Source organism: Giraffa tippelskirchi, chromosome 10 (assembly GCF_054371585.1).
Source record: "Giraffa tippelskirchi isolate mGirTip1 chromosome 10, T2T-mGirTip1v1.2.pri, whole genome shotgun sequence".
In the NCBI taxonomy this organism is placed as follows: domain Eukaryota; kingdom Metazoa; phylum Chordata; class Mammalia; order Artiodactyla; family Giraffidae; genus Giraffa; species Giraffa tippelskirchi.
The window spans coordinates 22,373,054-22,391,690 of record NC_137284.1 but is presented as its reverse complement, the minus strand read 5'-3'; the positions used below and the strand labels follow the sequence as shown (position 1 = coordinate 22,391,690).

Below are 18,637 nucleotides of genomic sequence, written 5' to 3'. Positions count from 1 at the left end.
TATTTGGCTGGTGGGGAATGGTCTTCAGAAATTACCTTTTGGTTTCAGGGCAACCTAAACTCTACTAGTGATTAAGACAGGTGTTTTTAGAAGGGATTATTGATTATGACAGGGTTTCCCTGGTGGCTTAGTGGTAAAGAATCCACCTGCCAATGAAGGAGACGTAAGAGAGACCCAGGTTTGATCCCTGGGTTGGGAAGATCCCCTGTAGGAAGAAACGGCAACCCACTCCCGTATTCTTGCCTGGAAAATTCCATGGACAGAGTAGCCTAGCAGGCTATATTCCATGGGGTAGCAAAAGAGTCAGACATGACTTAGTGGCTAAACAACAACAAATTGATTTTGATATCTTTGCTCAAAAGATAAAAAGAGAGCAAGAGAATGAAAGAGGCAGGGAGGGAGGAGGGAAGTGAGGCAGGGAGACTGAAGTTTCCTGATGGCCTTGTAGCTAGGCAGCCACTGAGGCTGCGTGCCCTTCCTAGCAACTGCAGCTATGCTGCATTGTTTGAAGTACTCAATTTTTCCCCCAAATCAAAAGATGAAGGATAAACTCCCAAAACAAAAGGCATTTTTCTTCTAAGGGCTTAGATAAATCATAATTCAAGGACAAAAGAGTCAAGGGTGAGCAATCCCTCAAAAACCATCTGCAGAACAATTAAGTATTGTCAATAGCACAACTCATTTCTGAAGTGCAGACTTGGAGAGCCTTGCCAGCCAGAACTGGAAAGGACCTTGGAATCATCATATTCAAATGCCTCGCTTTACATGTGAGGAATCTGTGGTTCACAGAGGGGAAGGGTCATAATTCAAATGCTCACAGACACGAGGGAAACAGGGAGCAAGCTGGGGTCAGATAAGAGATCCCTTAGATAGGTTCCAGGAAATATGTGACTTTCCCTTTTAAGAAAAACAACAGAGCAAGCTTCCTGACAAATGGCAAATAACACAGGCCCTCAGTAAAAGGAGGAAGAGTGGAGACCACGGCAAACTGGACACAGCCTGCCTCGGGGCTCAGTGCTACCCCATTCATCGGTCAGTGTCATGTAGGCATGTGGGCCTGAAGTTATCAGATCTGTTTTGTTGGGTTTTTTTAAATATGGATTTGTACTTGTCCTCATTTTTTTTTTCATGATGACAACTAATTTGAATTAGTGATAGGCCAAACAGAGCCCTTCTGGAGTCTGAACTGAGCTACAGGTTTCCGGTGTACACAAGCTGACTCCTGTCTCTCTCCACATCCCTGTTCCCCTGGAACTGCTAACATCCCTTGTCCAAAATGGAGCGTATCGTTCCCCCCACCCAATGGCCCCTCAACTGGCTTTACCCGCAGTATACAGCACCACTTCTCACCTGGTTGCCCAAGTCGAAAACCTTGCCCTCACCTTAAATCTCTCCCTCCCCCTCTCCCCTCATCCAATCAGCAAGTCTTGTCAATCCCACAGGATCAGCCCCCTAACTATCTCCCTCCCTTTATTCTTACCCCCCTCTAGGCCAGTCTTCATACTGCAGTTAGAGTTGTCTTCATAAAACACAAGTACCCAGCTTTAAAATCCTTCCACAGTTGCCTCCTTAAGACGAGGCCCTTGGTTTGGTTTGGTTCCTGACCCTCACCGGTGCTCTAGCCTTTTCTCCTGCCTCTGCCCCTGGAGTTGGTGAACTCATGGAGAGAAGACACTGCAGCTGTTCACCAGTGAGCTCCCAGAACTCAACCCAGTCCTGACCCCTGACAGCCACTTCACTTGCTATTTGATGAATGAGTGAATGAATGACTATATGACTCCAAAGATTCCGCTACTAACTAGCTGTGTGACTCTAGAGCATGTGCACACACTCTCCATCTGTGAAACTCCCCGTCCTTACAGGCTGTTGTGAGGGGTAAATTAGACAACAGGTATAAATGGGCTTTGGAACCTATAAAAGCAGGATCTAGGCATTAGTTGCTACATATGTTCTCTGCTCCGGTTTCCCAGCTCAGTACCTGCCCCACAGCCTTAGAGTATGAGTTGAATGAGTTAATAAATATAGCATGCTTTGAATACTACCTGGCACACTATAATTATTAAACGAGTAAGTATTACTATGATCCCAGCAATGATGGCAATGATGACTGGTCATTACATCCGTCTGAGGTGCCAGAGGTAGAGGACATTTTGGGTTGACTTCCCTGGTGGCTCAGAGGTTAAAGCATCTGCCTCCAATGCGGGAGACCCAGGTTCGATCCCTGGGTCGGGAAGATCCCCTGGAGAAGGAAATAGCAACCCACTCCAGTATTCTTGCCTGGAGAATCCCATGGACGGAGGAGCCTGGTAGGCTACACTCCATGGGGTCGCAAAGAGTCGGACATGACTGAGCGACTTCACTTTGGTAACAGCCTTCTGACTTCCTTTTGGATGAAATCTCGGGTGAAATCTGGATGGGACTGTCAATCAAGGTGTGCCCTCCCCCTAGCCAGTGGGGTGAGCCCCCAACCAGAACTCAGCCAATCCACCTCTCACTCTCCCAGGACTCTGAGAGGTAGGAAAGGCAGCTCATGCTTCCTTGGTGGTTACCACCTCAATGTCACTGTGGAGAGGCTCCCAACCCTGCAAACTTCCAGAGCTTCCTGACCACTCTCCCTTCCCAAGCATGGTTCTTCAGCCTTCCCTTCCATCCATGAACTTCCCCATGGCCTTCCAATTAATCCCTCTTTGCCAACGGTCATTTCTATGACTTATTTCCAGAGACCCCGTCCATGCACTGCTCTGTGGTCAGGATACTGGTCAGCCCTGAACTCACCGTGTGCCCTCAGGAGAGGCATTTCTTCTTCCTGAACCTCAGTACCCTCCTCCTAATGTGACAGCCTTGACCAGAAGGGAAGTCCCCAACCCTGGCCCATCAGCCAGAAGCATTTGGGGGAGCTTCCTTAAGGCTGAGCATCTCTTCCATCCTACTGAGCCAGATTTTCCAGGGAAAGGCCTGGGAATCCATATATATTTTTAACAGTTCCCCCAAATGATTCTGGGACACAGCGAGTTCAGAGTCCACAGCCTCTGGGGGGCCCTCTGAAAACAGAAGGGCCGGGAGTCTCAGCGCTTCTACAAGGCTGCTGCTGTCCCGGACACACATGGTCCGAGTCCAGATCTCATCACTCTCCCCGCTTAGGAACTGCCAGTAGCTTCTCAGCACATCACAATAAAACCCAGAGTCCTCTCAGCCTTCAAGGCCTCCTGCAGCCTGGCTCCTGCCCTCCTCTCCCACCTCATCGCTCAGCCTGGCCTTCCTGCTGTGCCCAGAGGAGAAAGTCCTGCCCAGGTAGGTTCTCCCCTTCCCTGCTCAGCAGGCTCCTTCTGATAACTCAAGTCCCTGTTCAAGGGTTATCTCCTCTGAGAGGCCTTCCCTGAACCCCCAAAGTCCAAAGTCTGTCCCTTCTCCACCTGTACTCTCCATCACCCCAACTCTCTTTTCTTTTTCTTCACTGCACTCACCACTGTCTGAAGTTAGCCTTTCATTCATTGCTTTCACCCAGTTCCCTGGCAGTTTGTCCCCACCGGAATGTAAATTCCATGAGGGCAGAGAAGCTGACCGTCCTGTTCTCTAACATGTACTCAAGCTTCTGAAACAATGGCTAACTCAGAGTAGGCGCTCCTGAAAATATTTGTTGAATAAATCTGCTTTGCAGGTGCCCAGAGCAGGGACCATGGGAGAGGCAAAGCTCCAACTCTCACTCCTCCTGACACAAGTGTTTCCGATGTTTCTTCCTGGGGTTGGCAGCCAGGTGCCCTTGGCCTTCACCTTGAGATGACACCAGTGTCTGCAGCTCCCAGAGCCTTGGCCGAAATCTGTGGCCAGCTCCTACAGAAGCTCACATAAACCCCCACCCGCACGCACCCCAGCAGTTGGTCTCAGCTCAGGTTCTCCTCTCTTAAACCTCACTAACGACCTTGGCTTTTCACCCTTCAGGCTTGCAGCCAGGAAATACAACTCCAGAGGTGAGCTCCTTGGAACACAAAGGATGTCCTCCCTTTAAATCAATTGTTTCACACAACAACTCCACTTTTTATTTTCCCATCTCCATCCCTACAGGAACTGCTATAAAACCAGAATCATTTGGAATGGTACTTAGACACTATTCTTAGACCCCTAAAAGGATTGCCTTTGCAGATTTAGATGTCAGGAAAATGTCCATCTCTCATTGAAAGATTCTATCAAAACCAGCATCAAGAAACACCCTGATGCATTTGCTATAACAATGACAGTAAGGTCAGGATCTACAGTCAGAAAACCCTCCTGAAGACTTGCTCTGAGAGTTAAGTGCTAGAGCTCCCTCGAGTTCATCATGGAAACGAGTAGAGAAAAAGGAAGAAAATGAGAAAAGAAATAAAGAGAAAGAAAATATGAGCCGGTAAAAAAAATGACCTACTTTGCCACTTCAGATATATGTTTCTGTCCTTCCTCTCTGAAATTATCATTTAAGTGTTTGACAAAACTGTTATTGAGTACCTGCTATATATTGGGCATGGTCCATGACACTTTGGATCCAACAGTAATCCAAACAGAAAATGATGCTCCCCGTGGTATTCTAGTGGAAGAAGACAGACAATTAAACAATGAACGTATTAAACAGATGAAGTATCTAATTTGCAATTCATAAATGAATTTATCACTATAGACTATACTGTAGAACCGCCTATGTGCTGCAAAAAGTATGTAATATTTGAAATATATAATATAGTTAATAAAGCATCCAATATGTTAGAAGATAAAATGTGCCATCATAAAAGCAAAGACAAAAGGAGATTGGGATTGCTGAAGGGAGCAGGAAGAAGCAGGTTCCAGTATAAATTAGGAAGAGGAGTCAGGCTAGATCTCATAGAGAAAGTGACATTGAGCAAAGACTTGAAGGTTGTGAGGGTATTAGTGCTATTTAAATTGCTGTTTCCCTTCCTTTTTGATATCCAAGAAAATCAGAACCAAATATGAGACTCAGATCCAGTACACTAGAGGAATCCAGAGTGGTCAGCAAATGTGTAGTCTTTTGTCCCTTGCAGAGGCAGGACAGGACAGTGGTTAAGGACATGCGTTCCAAAGCCAAATTAGATTTAAGTACTAGCTCTCTGACTTCTCTGGTGGCTCAGACGGTAGAGCATCTGACTACAATGTGGGAGACCCAGGTTCAATCCCTGGGTCAGGAAGATCCTCTGGAGAAGGAAATGGCAACCCACTCCAGTACTCTTGCCTGGAAAATCCCATGGACGGAGGAGCCTCGTAGGCTACAGTCCATGGGGTCGCAGAGTCGGACACGACTGAGTGAATGAACTTTCACTTTTTCTATGACTGACTAGCTACATGACTTTGGTCATCATATTTAATCTCTCGGAGCCTTGGTTCCCTATATCCCCAAATAAAGATAATTAAAGCACCCACCTTGTAGGACTCTCTTAAGGATTAAATGAAATAATGTACACAAGTTCCTCTGTAGACTGGAAGAACTCAATAAACATCAGCTGTAATGGTTAAGCCTTGGTCTTGTCTCTCAAAGTTTATTTACATCTTCCCTGGTCCTGCTTCTCTGTCTCTATTGATATTTTAACATTGTTTTATGGTTTCTACTCCAGTGGTAAGCAACCTCAAATCCTTCGTGGGTTGGGGCGGGTTATAAATAAGTAAGTAAATAAATAAAAATCTGGATAGGGGAACATTTTCACCAAAGCAAAACATTTCATTACTGATAGAGTGAATAGGAAGAGAAGTCAAAAGCAAGAAATATTGACTCTAACAGTCCATCACAAACCACCAGCAAGACGCTCTCTGGTTACTCAGCCCATCTTTCTCTCTCCCAAACCCCTCTTCCTCTCTCCATCAAGAGAGGGTAAGTGAGTCACACAAAATGACTCAGGAAGCCTCAATCCTCCCAACCTCACAACTACTTCATTGCTGGGGACCTCAGAGAACACTCCTTCTTCCCCATCAGAGACGAGAAAGGAAATCGATGGAGTTGCTTTTCATGGTGATGAGATTGAGGAAGACAGGTGGTGGCTAAGTGCAGCATCAGATGGAGGTTAGAATCTCATTACTGCTATTAATTAGTGAGGGCTGTAGCCATAGGGAAGGCCTCTGAGCTCTCTGTGCCTCAATGTCCTCACTGGTAACAACAGAACCTCCCTTTTCAAGGGTTTGCGAAGAAGAATGGAGCGTGCATGCAAGTAACAAGGCTAGCTCACAATAAATGTTGCTTTCTTTCCTTACCTGTACCCCAGGGCAACGCTCAATGGACTACAGGAATCTGGAAAATTTAAAGAAGAGGATGCACAGGGGAGAAACGGGGTGAGGAGACAAGTTTGGGTTTATCTCTAAGTGACAGAAACTCCCTATAAGAACCAAAGGAGAAAGACCATTTTTGATCCCCTCCTATCCTGTAAGTATATTATCACGCTCCTTCCTCACCATAACCCTTTGACATAGGCATTGGTAGCCACACCTGACAGCTGGGGCTGGGCTATGAACCCAGGGCACACAGGTAGGAATGCTTAGGCGGCAGCTCTGGCCTTCTAAAGTTGACTTTATGAAGGGCAACAACTAGCCTCCACCATAGGACATCCCAGGTACCACTGACAGAAGTCAGCAAGGTCTCTTCTCACCTCCAGAGCCATGCCCTTGTGATTCCCGAGCTGGCTTCAGCAAAAACCTGGGCCTTGGTGACCTTACTGAGGTTCCCTGACGCATCAGCCACCAGGATCTCTGCTCTATGAGCTTGGGCCTTGGAATCAGCTAGATCTTAATTTGAAACACATACACATACCCCTCATACAACAACTGTGGGACTGTAAGGAAGTCATCTCTTTCCTCTTCTGAAAACGGTGATATCAAAATGCCTGCCTCACGAAGTCACCATGAAGAGCATTGGAAGCATATAAAACAGTGCCCAGCACATACTAAACACTCAGTTATGGTAGTTGCTAATGTTACACTGGCACTGTCTGGGGAAAATTAGCCTTATGGTGAATGACGGAGATGATGCTTTCTGGGAGAGAAAGAGGGTCCTTGAGTACTGGCTGACACATGTACCCATGCTTTCAGACAAAGCCAGCATTGTCGCCTGCTGGACGTTTAATCCTTCCCCTTGTCCCACAAGAAACTACTTGAGGATAATAAGACCCAGCTGGGCTCTGTGCCCCTCCTAGAAAACAACAACAAAAAAATAGACAAGGCACCGCTGGTTCAGCAAACAGAGGAATGAGGGCTGAGTACTTGGGAAGATGAGAGAAGGCTCCATGGAGAAGGAGGTGTTTGAACTGGAACTTAAAAATTAGGTAAGACATGGAGGGGATGGTATTCCATACAAAACAGTGCCCAGCACATACTAAATACTCAATTATGGTACCTGCTAATGTTACACTGACACTGTCTAGGGAAAATTAGCCTTATGCTGAAGGACGGAGAAATTCCAGGCTGAAAGCACAGCCTGAACAAAGGCTAGAAATGGGGAAGTGCAGTCTGTTTAGAGAACAGTGTGGTAAAGCTGGAGAACTAGGATGCCAGAGGACTAAAGTGAGAGCTGGAACTGAAGGGCCAGCGAACCTTACTGGCAGGGAACACAAAAGTCATGACTACCATGGAGAAAATGGAAGGAGTGGTCTGCATTTAAAATAGAGTGGTCACAGAAGTCTGTCTGAGGCGACACTTTTAAGAGGTAAAGGAGCAAGCCATGTGACTATCTGGGGCAAGTTTCCAGACAGAGAAAATAGCAGTGCAAAGGCCCTGAGGCCACAGGGTGGCTACCATGTTGGTGAGGCACTAGAAAGGCCCCTGTGACTGGAGTGGTAGGAAGTGAAGTCACAGAGTTAAACAAAAGGAAGCCAGCTCATGAGAGGCCGTGTAGGCCATTACAGGGGCTGCAGCTTTCCCTTGAATGAGCGGAGAGCCATTGAAGGATTTCCAGTAAAGGAGCAACACCATCTGACTTACGTTTACAAAGGTTAGCTCTGACAGTAGCGAATCGACTGCAGGGGGCCGAGGGTGGCAGCGGGGAGACCAGGAAGGAGGCTATTGTAGAAATCCAGGCGAAAGAGGGCGGTAGTTGGATCAGGGCGGCAGCTCTGCGATGGTGCACCTTGGTATCCCCCTGTAAAAACGAAGCTTAGGATCCCGGCCCTGTGTGTCTCCCAATATCTCAAAAAGTCGGGACAGAATGGGGCGCCAGCCTGAGGAACGTGGGACGGTGGGGTGCGTGGGCAGCTCCTTGAACTTCCGGCCCCCCGCTGCCCTCCCCATAAAGCCTAGACAGATGCACGCCCCATGACGCGCGCCAGGAGGGGGAGATCCGGGGGAGGAAGGTTTTACTCCTCAGCGACTGAACTGGGAAGGGTGGTAAGGCGAGTGCCTCTACCGACAGTACAGGAGCAGGTCCTGGGCACCCGGCACTGCGTGCGCCCCGGGTTTACAACCACTCTGCTTGTGCAGGTGTGGCAATGACATCTTGCGGGCGTCATGCGGGGAGCACCACGGCACCCCCTCCATACAATTCCTCCCACCCCCGGCTAGGACCCCTTTGTCTCGCTTTCCTCTGCCCCCATCTGTCTGTCTGTCCCTCCTGCACCGGGTTCGGTGCTCACGGCCCTGCCGGGGTCCCTCTGACGGCCGTCGTAGCGGCGCAGCCCGGGCCTCGGGGCTCCCGAGAGGAGAAAATCATGAATGAAATGGATGCGGTGCTCCCGCTCCCCCGCCCTCCCTGTCCAGGCAACCTCGGCGCGGGCGCAGTGTCTGAGGGGACTCCAAGCGGAGTTGCCGGGTGCAGGCGCCCGAGATCAGGGTCAGGCAGGGATGAAGGGTCTGTGAGCCCGCCCGACTTGGGCCCCGGACGCCGCGGGAGCTCCCCGCCCCCCGCCCGCCAGCCCCGCGGTCCCTGCGCAATTCCCGGGGAGCGGCGCAAGCCCGCCCGGGGGCGGGGCGGAGCCGGGGCCGAGGGTGCCGAGCCGACCCGGCGGCTGCGCCCGAGACTCTGCAGCCGAAGCCCGTTTGGCGAGGCGGCCGGGCGAGGGAGCGCGCACGGAGCGCGGGACAGAGCTCAGGGCAGACGGACCCACGGACGGACGCCCCCGCACACGCAGACGCGCAGAGCTCGGCGAGGTCCCCGTCACATACACACATTCACACACTCGCGCTGACACACACAGGGACACACGCACACTCGCGCGCGCACATCCTCCCGCCAGCCTGCCCGCCCGCTCGCCGGCGCCCGGAGCCCTCTGGCCGGTAAGTGCGGCGCCTCGCTCGGCGCCTTTGTGTGGGGAGCTGGGAGGTGGAGGGCGCAGGGTCCCTCCCAGGGAGGCCCGGCAACTGAGATCTCCTCCAGACCCCCGGGCGGAGAAGCCGGCGCCCGCCCCCGCCACGCCCCCATGGGGCTCCCGACGCCCCCGGACTGGGGGAGGGGTCCTCCACGCCCGGGAGGGGATCCGGCGCTGGGTAGAGGGGAGGGAGAAGCAGCCACTCCCCACGGAGCTCGTGCGCGGTTCCCGAGAGGGGAGGGATCGCGATGGCGGTCCCGGGTCCGAGCCTCTGCTGCTGTGGCGGGTACGCGGCTCTTGGCTGCATTACCTCTCCGGGGTCCGAAGCTCCGGGGGGGAGGTTGGAGATCGCCGCTAGCCTGCTGGCCTGTTAACCGTGGCTCCCAGCCTTCGCTTCGCCTCCCCCGACCATGTAGCTTAAACCACCAGTTCCTCCACCCACCCCCAAAATAAAAGCCCAACGCGTTCCCCTCCCCCCGCGTGCCCCTTCTGCCGGCTGAGGCCCAGACTCCTGCAAAACCTGGTGATTGCTCGGGTCAGAGCTCTGAGGGGCTTACGTTACCAGGGATCGTGTGGCTTTTGAGGGTCAGGACCCGATGAACCTTGGGAATTCATTTAGACCCCTCATTCTACAGATGGGGAAACTGAGGCCCAGTGAGGTGGCTTGACCAAGGTCACAGGAGGGTTCAAGGCAAAGCCTGGATTAGAATCTAGCATCCCTGGCTTTCAGACTTACTTCCTCTCCTACACAATTCCATCCTTATCCTCGCCAAAACCCTAGAACATAAAAATTTACCCCAGTGTATCAGGAAAGTCTTTGTAATTCCAGCCCTGCCCACCCCCCCTTGGAGTGGCAGGTGCCATTCATTGGCTACCATGTTTACTGTTAAAAAAAAAAAAAAAAGACTGGTCTTCAATTTGCATCTTTCAGCCTCACAGGAGATCTCTCTTAAGCAGGTACTTCAGGTTTGAGATTTAATTTGGGAGAATGAAGCAGACCTGGACGGGAGATCAGATTCCAGGGTGTCAGTCCTGTTGCCCAGAAATCACTGAACCAATGTCCTCAATTGGACCAGGTGATGTTGTGGTTGAGGAGCCATCACCCCCCCACACACACTTGGACCTGACGACATGCCTTCCCCCTCACTCTCTACTGCTCCTTAAGGGCCTCAGCCTTCTGATCCAGCCGAGCTCCCTTCATCATCCCTTTGCAGAGGTCTCCAAGGCCTTCCTGTCGGGCCATCTCTCTCTCCTTGGTGTTTGTTGCATGCAGCCTCTTGGTACTGCTGATGGAGCTGCTGGGGAGGCTTGAGTTACAGCCCCATCAGGCTAGGGTGGTGGCTCAGGGCAAGGCTCCCTCAAAGGCAGCTGGGCATCCCCAGAGCTGAACCCAGTGCCTGATGCAGAGAGGTGCCCTGAGAGGTATGTTGATGCAGTGAGTGCAAGGTGGATGGTGAATGGATAAAGTCAGTCACCTTTGAAAAGACTGTGTTGGATGGGGAAGTTGGCAAGGAGGACAGTATTCAGTCTCTAGGGGCCTGAGGCTCTTGTCTCAAGAGCTTCCTTCTTGAGGGAGCAGCCTGGCAAGGAGCAGAGACAGGGTGACCAGCTGGCATCACTCCAGGAGCCACCACTCATATTCTTGTGTATGTAAATGGCATAATGCTCCAGAAGCACTATTTGCATAGACTTCATAATGAGCGGTGGCCCCTGAGTTGCAATTGCAGTGCGGTATCTCTCACCCTCAGAGTGAAGAGATCTAGGTTCCAGGTCTCCTTCCTGGCTGGACAATTTCAGTGAATGCTTATAACCTCTCTGGGTCTCAATTTCTCCATCTGAAAAATAAGATCATTGGATTGGAGATTTACAGGATAGCTTTCAGGTCTGAACTGTTAGTGTGGTTGGGGGAGGGAGGAAGCACTTATTTATATAACTGCTGTGGGCCTGGTTTTCCTCTTCTATTACTCTATGATGAGATCATTTATGTAGGGTACTTAGCACAGTGCCTGGGGCATAGAAAAAACTCTGAATAGGTAGCTATTAATACCATTTAGGCCCTGGCCTTATGGATATACCCTCCACTTCTTCTCTTCTTAAAGATTGCTCAAGGACATGAGATTTTAGATCCTGAAAGGCCCTGTCTCTCAAAAAATCCCTCCTCCACTGATCTATTCCTGGACTTAGGGCTCAGCCAGCATAGGACATCCATGAAGCTTCCTAGGAGAAGTCGCACTTTTGTTTATCAGTTACTTCACGCCTAAGGGTGATTGAATTTGATCATTTATATACAGTCAAAGTTTTTCTTACAGGCTGTCACTTATGTATTTGATCTTATGATATCAATAGTGTTATTATTCCCATTTTATAGATGAGGAAGTTAAAACTCAGAGTTTAACCTGAACTCTTTCTTCTGTGTCACTTTGCCTATCCTTTCCTGAAACCTGTCCTGAAAGAGACAGCTGACCCCTTGGGCAAAGTTGAGAAGGAAGGCTTTATTCTTCTGGAAGATGGGAAGTGGGTTCTTGGAGAAGCTCAGTAGCATTAGAGCTGGATCTACATGATTTGTATGGGGGAAGGAAGGAGGAAAATATTACAAGTAGTGAAAACAGCAAGAGCAGAGAGCTGGTGGTAGGGGCTTCTAGGACAAGTGTAGAAACTGGAAAGTGGTTCATTCCCACTGGAGCAAAAAGGATAAAAGAGGAGCTGTGAGAAGGACGGCTGGGTAGGAAGATGGAGGCAGTGGCTATGGCAGGAGTGTCAAGCCAAGGGTTCGACCTTTAGTTTTTGAATAGGGGAGAGACCTGATCAGACATGGCCATTAGGAAACTCTGGCTGCACAGAACAGATTGGAGGAGGAGAGCCTGCTGGCAGGGAGCTCTGGTAGGAAACAATGACAGTCCCATAGGTAAGAGATAAGGAGGGTCTGGGCGGGGCGGTGGTGGGAGTGGGGGTGAGGGTTTGTAAGAATGAGGAGAAAGAGAATTTGATGCAGGGGGCACAGTGTCACCAGAATCAGCAGTGGACTGGATATGGGAGGAGAGGAGAGAGGAATGAGAAATGATGGCAAGGCTTGGAACCTGAGTGGCTGAGCATCCACTCACAGACAGAGTCCAACAGGAAGGGGATGGGGAGGCCCAGGAGTGGAGGGCCATGATCTGACAGGGCACCAGAACAACTCCTGCAAAGCTGGCTCACCGAGCACCCCAAACTGTCCAGAACCCGTTGCTTCATTCATTATTCACATAGAAACATTTGTTGCACGAGGTTGTTCTAGACTCTATAGAGATGCATTGCTAAAAAAGATGAACTACCTCTGCCAACGGAGACAGAAAAGAAAACATAAGCAAAGTATAACATGTCAAGAGGTGAGCAATACTCTGGAGACAGATAAAACCCAGTGAGGGGTGACTGGGGGGAAGAGATTTACCCTTAAATAGAATCATCTTCAAGGAAGTGATATTTGAAAGTCCTGAATGGAGTGAGGAGGAGACCTTGGGGAAGAGGATTCTAGGAAGAGGAGACCACAAGTGCAAGGGCCCCTGGGTAAGAATAGCTTGGTGTTTCCAGGGACCAGCAAGTGTGGCTATAAAACATAGGTCAAGAGGGAGGGTGGGAAGGAAAAATGGAGGAGAGAGGGGCAGGTCCAGATCACACAGGCCTGAGTAATAACAAATCGCATGATGTTAATGGGTCCAAGAGAACTGAAGTCCCACTCTCCATGTGTGTTTCATGCCCAGAGAACCAAGCCTGACACTCAGCAGTGGCTCCCTAAATAGTTGTCTAATGAGTAGGAAACCACCATTTATGTATGCAGCTTTATAGTGGTGGTGGTGGTGTTCAGTTGCTCAGTTGTGTCCGACTCTTTGTGACCTCATGGACTGCAGCACGCCAGGTTCCTCTGTCCTCCACTATCTCCTGGAGTTTGCTCAAATTCATGTCCATTGAGTTGATGATGCTGTCTAACCTTCTCTGTCTCTTAAAGCCTCATATTGTGGACTAAATAAAGATTTTGTAGCATAGTAAGGTAAGGGCATAGTAAGCTGTGTATGATCAAAATGGTAAAGCTCAGATGATCTGAATATCTGTGATATCATTCAGGTATGAAAGTTTGAGTCACGTCTGCATATTCAGTGTGACTGTTGACTAAGATGAAATAGTAAAACATACCTAAAATGATTGTAATACAGTTAAAATGGTAACCTTTTATGGTTTTCCCTCATCCCCTTTCCAGTACAAATATACAACCTTTTGGTTTCATTTCAGATTTTCCCTTGTGCAACTCTTGCCCTCAGCCATTTCCCTTGTAGAGATTTTAAAGAAACTCATCCCAAGCACAAAGGCCTGTATTGGCAGGACAAGGAGTTATCATATTCAATAAATTGACAGATTCCAAAGAAGGCAGAGAGGGCGGTGGGAAGAGAGAAACTATTTATAGAAGTATAAATTCTTCAAGCACCTAATTAATTGTTTAAATGGATCTACAAGTAGGAATGGAAAAACTCCAGAAGATGGCTAATCGTTTAAAGCTTTTTGTCTGCATTAAGGTGAACACAGGATATGTGTGAACATTTCAAAATATATAGCACCTTTTACCTAAAATTTAACCCACAGACCAGGAAAGATCAGTCCAAAGCTTACTTGTGGTTAAGTGAGCTGGGACAAAGTCCTTCCCCTCTGCCAAACTGTTTCCCTGTCTCTAGGAGGTAAGGCTTGGGTTTCTAGGGCCCTTGAGGCACTAAGCGTGGTGGTCTGTGATATCTGTAGGCCCACACTGTTATCTTCCCGGAGAACAGTGACCAGTGTTGCAGTGTGGGGGTGTGGCTCCCTGTGACCCTCAGATGATGTGATGTATGGGAGGCAGACAGGTGGTCCTGTCACAGAGGAGATGAGATGCTTCCATAGCAGACAGAACCAGATACTAGGCCAGACCTTCTGAGGGGGCAAGTTGACAGGTAATCTAAATCTGAGAAGTATAGACTCTCTCTAGGTGCCTTGGTCCAAATTCCATCTGACTTCTGCATGTCTTGTCACTTCTAGGAACTGGAAACTCAGGTCAGCTGAAGAAAAAAAACACTTAACCCTTTTAATTTTTGCACAGTACCATCACTAAAAAGCTCTTCCTTACCTTAAACCGTGGCATTGTGGAAAATAAGGTCTTCCCCCATTCTTCAATATTATCTCCATCTTTTTTGCATCTGGTGAGATGTGGGATGAGTACCTTGGCCAGCAATGTCTGGCAAAGCTCCAGAAATCCCAGACTCTTAGAAGGAAGCTTTTCCCATTCAACTGTGGCACTTAGAATCAAAGCCATCTTCCTTCCTGTGTCCCCCCTTGACACAGTCTAGACTTAAGTTTCTATAGCTAGGGTGCAGCACGTTGAGTTGGGAAGGGATCCTCTCAAGCTAGACACAGGGGATCCACAATTTGTAAGTGAGCAATGTCTTAGTAAGAATTCCTGACTTTGGCCTAATGAGGGGCATTGACTGTTCTTGACCATATCTGGTTACTGTGATGGCAACATACAGACCTTCATGTGATGAGATGATTGGCTGAGAGACCTAGAGAGACATACTGTACCAAGCTTTAAGATGTCTTTCTTAAGAGTGGAAATGTTCCTTTTCTCCCCCCAATTCTCTGGAAGCCACTCAGGAGGGAGTCAGTGGACTTCAGTGGTGGGCAGCATGTGGCTGTCTGGAGTGCACCCAAAGATTGTATATTTCATCATCTGCCTAAGAGAGTGGTCCGGTCTTTAAAAAATAAGTTATACCATAAAAATAACAGAACCATACTGTAGAATTAAATGTAAGATGAACCATGATTTTATCTGTCCCATTCTGTTTCTTCTATAGATCTGTATCATTTAATAGTTGAAATCAGTCCACATCTAGTTTTGTACCCAGCATTTTTTACTTAACATTTTCTCATAAATTTTGTGCTTGTGCATGACCTTCTTCCATCCTCAGTGGCTTTAGAGTACTTTACTTAGCCATTTCTTATTTGGTGGACATACTCAGTAGTGAACATCTTCATAAACGCAGCTCTTCCACCTCAGATTCTCAAGGCTTCTGATTTAACCATCCCCAAGAGGGTGGACAGGACGGGGGTGCTGGGGACGGGGAAGAGGAGAACAAGGTTAAAGAACGTGTCGACAGATGCAGGTTGATTTCATGGATGCTGATGACATGGCCCTGGATTCAGAGGTGGAAAGAGAAGAGTGGATACCAGAGCTGGAGCCAAGGAGAGGCTGGAGAGGGAGATTATGGGCCAGGAGGCCAGAGTCACAGGCATTGAGGATGTGATAGAGGGGTGTCAGATTTCAGATAGAGTCCCTCCAGCATTTTGGTGATTTGGCTTGGGGTGCCTTTTTTAAATTAGGAAGCAATACATAAAATGTACTATTGTAACCATTCTAAGTATATAGTTTAGTAGCATTAAATACATTCATATTGTTGTACAACCATCATCACCATCTAGCCATAGAACTCTTCACATTGCAAAACTGAAACTCTGTACCCATTAAACAATGACTCCTCATTCCCCCTACCCCAGTCTCTGATAATCTGTTTCTACTTTCTGTCTATAAATTCACATATTCTAGGTACCTTGTATAAGTAGAATCATATGCCATTTGTCCTTTTGTGGCTAGCTTATTTCACTTAGCGTATTTTCAAGGTTCACCCATGTTGTAACATGTGTCAGAATTTCCTTCCTTTTTAAGACTGAATAATAGTCCATTGTATGTATATGCCACATTTGTTCATCCATTCATCTGTTGATGGACACTGGGGTTGCTTCTACCTTTTGGTTATTGTGAATAATGCTGTTAAGAGCATTGACATACGGGTACCTACTTGAGCCCGTGCTTCCAATTATTTGGGTTACATGCCTAGAAGTGGAATTGCTAGATCAAATAATATGTCTATATTTAACTTTTTGAGGAACAACAGGGTGGTTTTTATTAAGCATTTTTGTGTACTCATCGAAAAAGACGACTAAATGAAGTCTTAGGAGTGGAGGGTCCAGGAAGAAACCATTAATTTTTCTAAGTAAATTTTGTGTAGGTTTCTCCATGGCGTTGGAGGGAAGAGAGAAAAGGGAACAGAATACAAATGAATCCACCCTCCATTTCTGAAGAATTATTGTGATTTAGAGGCATCGTGGGTGGAAAAAGAAAGCTCTCAGGAGAGATCTTTCGGAGTTGGGATTCATTCACACATGCAGGTATTTACTGCGCCAGGAAATCAACCTGCCACGAGGACCCTGCCCACAAGGAGCTTGTGTGTGTCTGTTGTCACCAGTGAGTATCCAGGCAACAGTGGTCTGTACAGATGCTCACTATGGTAGTCATAAGTACTAACATTTCTGAGTGCTTACTACGTTATCTCACTGATCTTTTATTACGGTTCATTGCAGAAAAGTTTTTATTGTCCTCGGTGTATTGATAAAGACTCAGAGAGCTTAAGTAATTTGCCAGAAACACACAGCAAGCAAGTGGCAGAGCAGGAATTCACACCTAGGTGTGTAACCATGCTCTGGTGATGAGCTGAGAACTATGGGGACCCAGGAGAGGCACCTGCCCAGCATGGAGGTCAGAGAAGGCTTCCTGGAGGAAGGGGTCAGGTGAGCATTTTGTTGTAAGTTGGCTGTGTTCTTCTGTGGCTCATGACTTCAGAACAGGGTTTTTGGTAGGAGCAGTGGCAGCATCCAGCCCCACTTCCTGTGCCTCTGGTCTCTCAGGGCGCCCCCACCCCTATCCCACTCCAGCTCCATTGTGACCACATTTCAGAGGAAGATGCTCAGAGTCAGCATTCCCGGTGCCGATCGAGGCAGGGAGGCCAGCATGGGGCTTGTCCTTTTCCCTCTGACATTTGCTGCCTCTGACTCCCTTAGCTGCCCTCCTTCCAACCCCTTCTGGGATGCCTTAGAGGACAGCCCAGGGTGCCTCCCGGGTCTGGGCAGCATCAGGCCAGTGCGCTGGCCAAATACAAGGCCCAGGAGTGGCGATGGAAGTCACGTATCCACCTGTGTCACTTCACACCCAAAATACCAGGACCCATGGGCTCCCATCACCCCAAAGCCCGCCTTCCCAGATCCCAGAAGCAGCCAGTTCTCTCTGCTCTTTGAACCCCTTGTAGCTCCCTGTGGCCTACAGCAGTGTTTCTCAACAAGGATCCTGCTGGTCTATAGGTGGGGAGTTCTTTATTATGACAGCATCCCTGGCCACTCCCCTGAATATTTCCCAGGAGCACCCTTCAGTCATCATGACAACCGAGAATGCTCACACACATTTGAAAGTCTGTTTTATGAGCAGGAAGATGTATAGACCTTCAGTGTTGCATTCAGCGAGTTTTGATGACTATGTGAAGTGGAATAACCATCACCAGGATTGGGATATGGGACGTTTCCATCACCTCTCAGAGTTCCTTCTTTCTCCTTCAGTCAGTACCCGCCCTCAGAGGGAACTGTCCTTGCCATTTCTGTCACTGAAGATGACTTTTGTCTGTACTTGATCTTGGTATAAACAAACTCAGGTAGCGTGTGGTCTTTGTGTCATAAGTAGTTTTTGAAATCCATCTGTATTGTTACACCCCCACTCTCCCCGACACATGCAGATCTCTAAATGCCAGCTAGAATGGCAGTCCTCGCCTTTATCCTACCAAGGGAAAGTGGGCTGTGAGTTAGTCTGTGTGTGTTCACAGGATGCACGAAGCCCTCAGCCATGAGATATGAGGGCCCCCTCCTGCCCTCTGTCCAGCCACACTGACGGGCCTTCTCCCAGCCCATCTCTCCCTTTCACCTCTTCTGGCCTTTGCCGCTGTAGTGTTCTCTGCCTGGAACACTCTCTGCACAGTCTGGTGAATTCTGCTGGTCCTTGGGATGCTCAAACATCAATTTCTTGTGCAGTTTCCTGGATTTTCCTGCTGTGCCCTCCCAGGCACCCATGTCCCACAGCCTCCATTGACATTTAGCACATATTCAGCTCTACTCACAAGACTGCAAGCTGGTTGAGGGCAGGGACTGGGGCTTAGTCATCTGTATTATCCTCGCAGGTCCAACACACAGAGCCTGATAGTAAAGAAACAGATTTAAGATTATAGCAGGTCCTGTCTCAAGATTACTTAGAGGCAAATTGGGTCTAAAATAACCCAAACCACCCTCTGAAATTGATCAAAGAAAGGTGATGGAAAAAAAGACTGTAGTCTCTGACTACAAATGATAAATATAGCATTAAACTCACTACCAGTGAGGCAGAGACCTCCAGCCCTTCCCCAGAGGATCTGGATTCATCAGAAATCCATGGGCATTAATAAGTGCAAAGTAATACAGCTCAGGGAGTCAAGGGGTTGGGCAAAAGAGTAAAGCCAATCAAGGAA

At 48.5% G+C, this 18,637-nt stretch overlaps 2 protein-coding genes and 1 non-coding gene across 6 annotated transcripts in view; 2 read left to right on the top strand and 1 right to left on the bottom strand.

Moving 5' to 3' along the window:
• Positions 1–8,912, bottom strand: part of ZDHHC13 (zDHHC palmitoyltransferase 13) — a 184,324-nt gene extending 175,412 nt beyond the window's left edge. Inside the window, exons 1-3 of the mRNA XM_081533725.1 lie at positions 8,721–8,912; positions 7,945–8,101; positions 4,480–4,558 (exon numbers count right to left, since the gene is read on the bottom strand). The gene's annotated coding sequence lies outside the window, so the exon portion shown is untranslated. The remainder of the gene's footprint in view (positions 1–4,479; positions 4,559–7,944; positions 8,102–8,720) is intronic.
• On the top strand, positions 2,162–2,233 carry TRNAW-CCA (transfer RNA tryptophan (anticodon CCA)). Its single transcript has one exon. It is a non-coding gene; the product is annotated as a tRNA-Trp (tRNA).
• PTPN5 (protein tyrosine phosphatase non-receptor type 5) overlaps positions 7,867–18,637 on the top strand; it is a 58,903-nt gene continuing 48,132 nt past the window's right edge. The window contains exon 1 of one of the 4 annotated variants that reach the window (XM_081533727.1): positions 7,867–7,954. The gene's annotated coding sequence lies outside the window, so the exon portion shown is untranslated. Of the gene's footprint in view, positions 7,955–8,771; positions 9,232–14,139; positions 14,216–18,637 lie in introns of those variants that run through there. The other 3 variants (XM_081533726.1, XM_081533728.1, XM_081533729.1) reach the window with 3 other exon arrangements.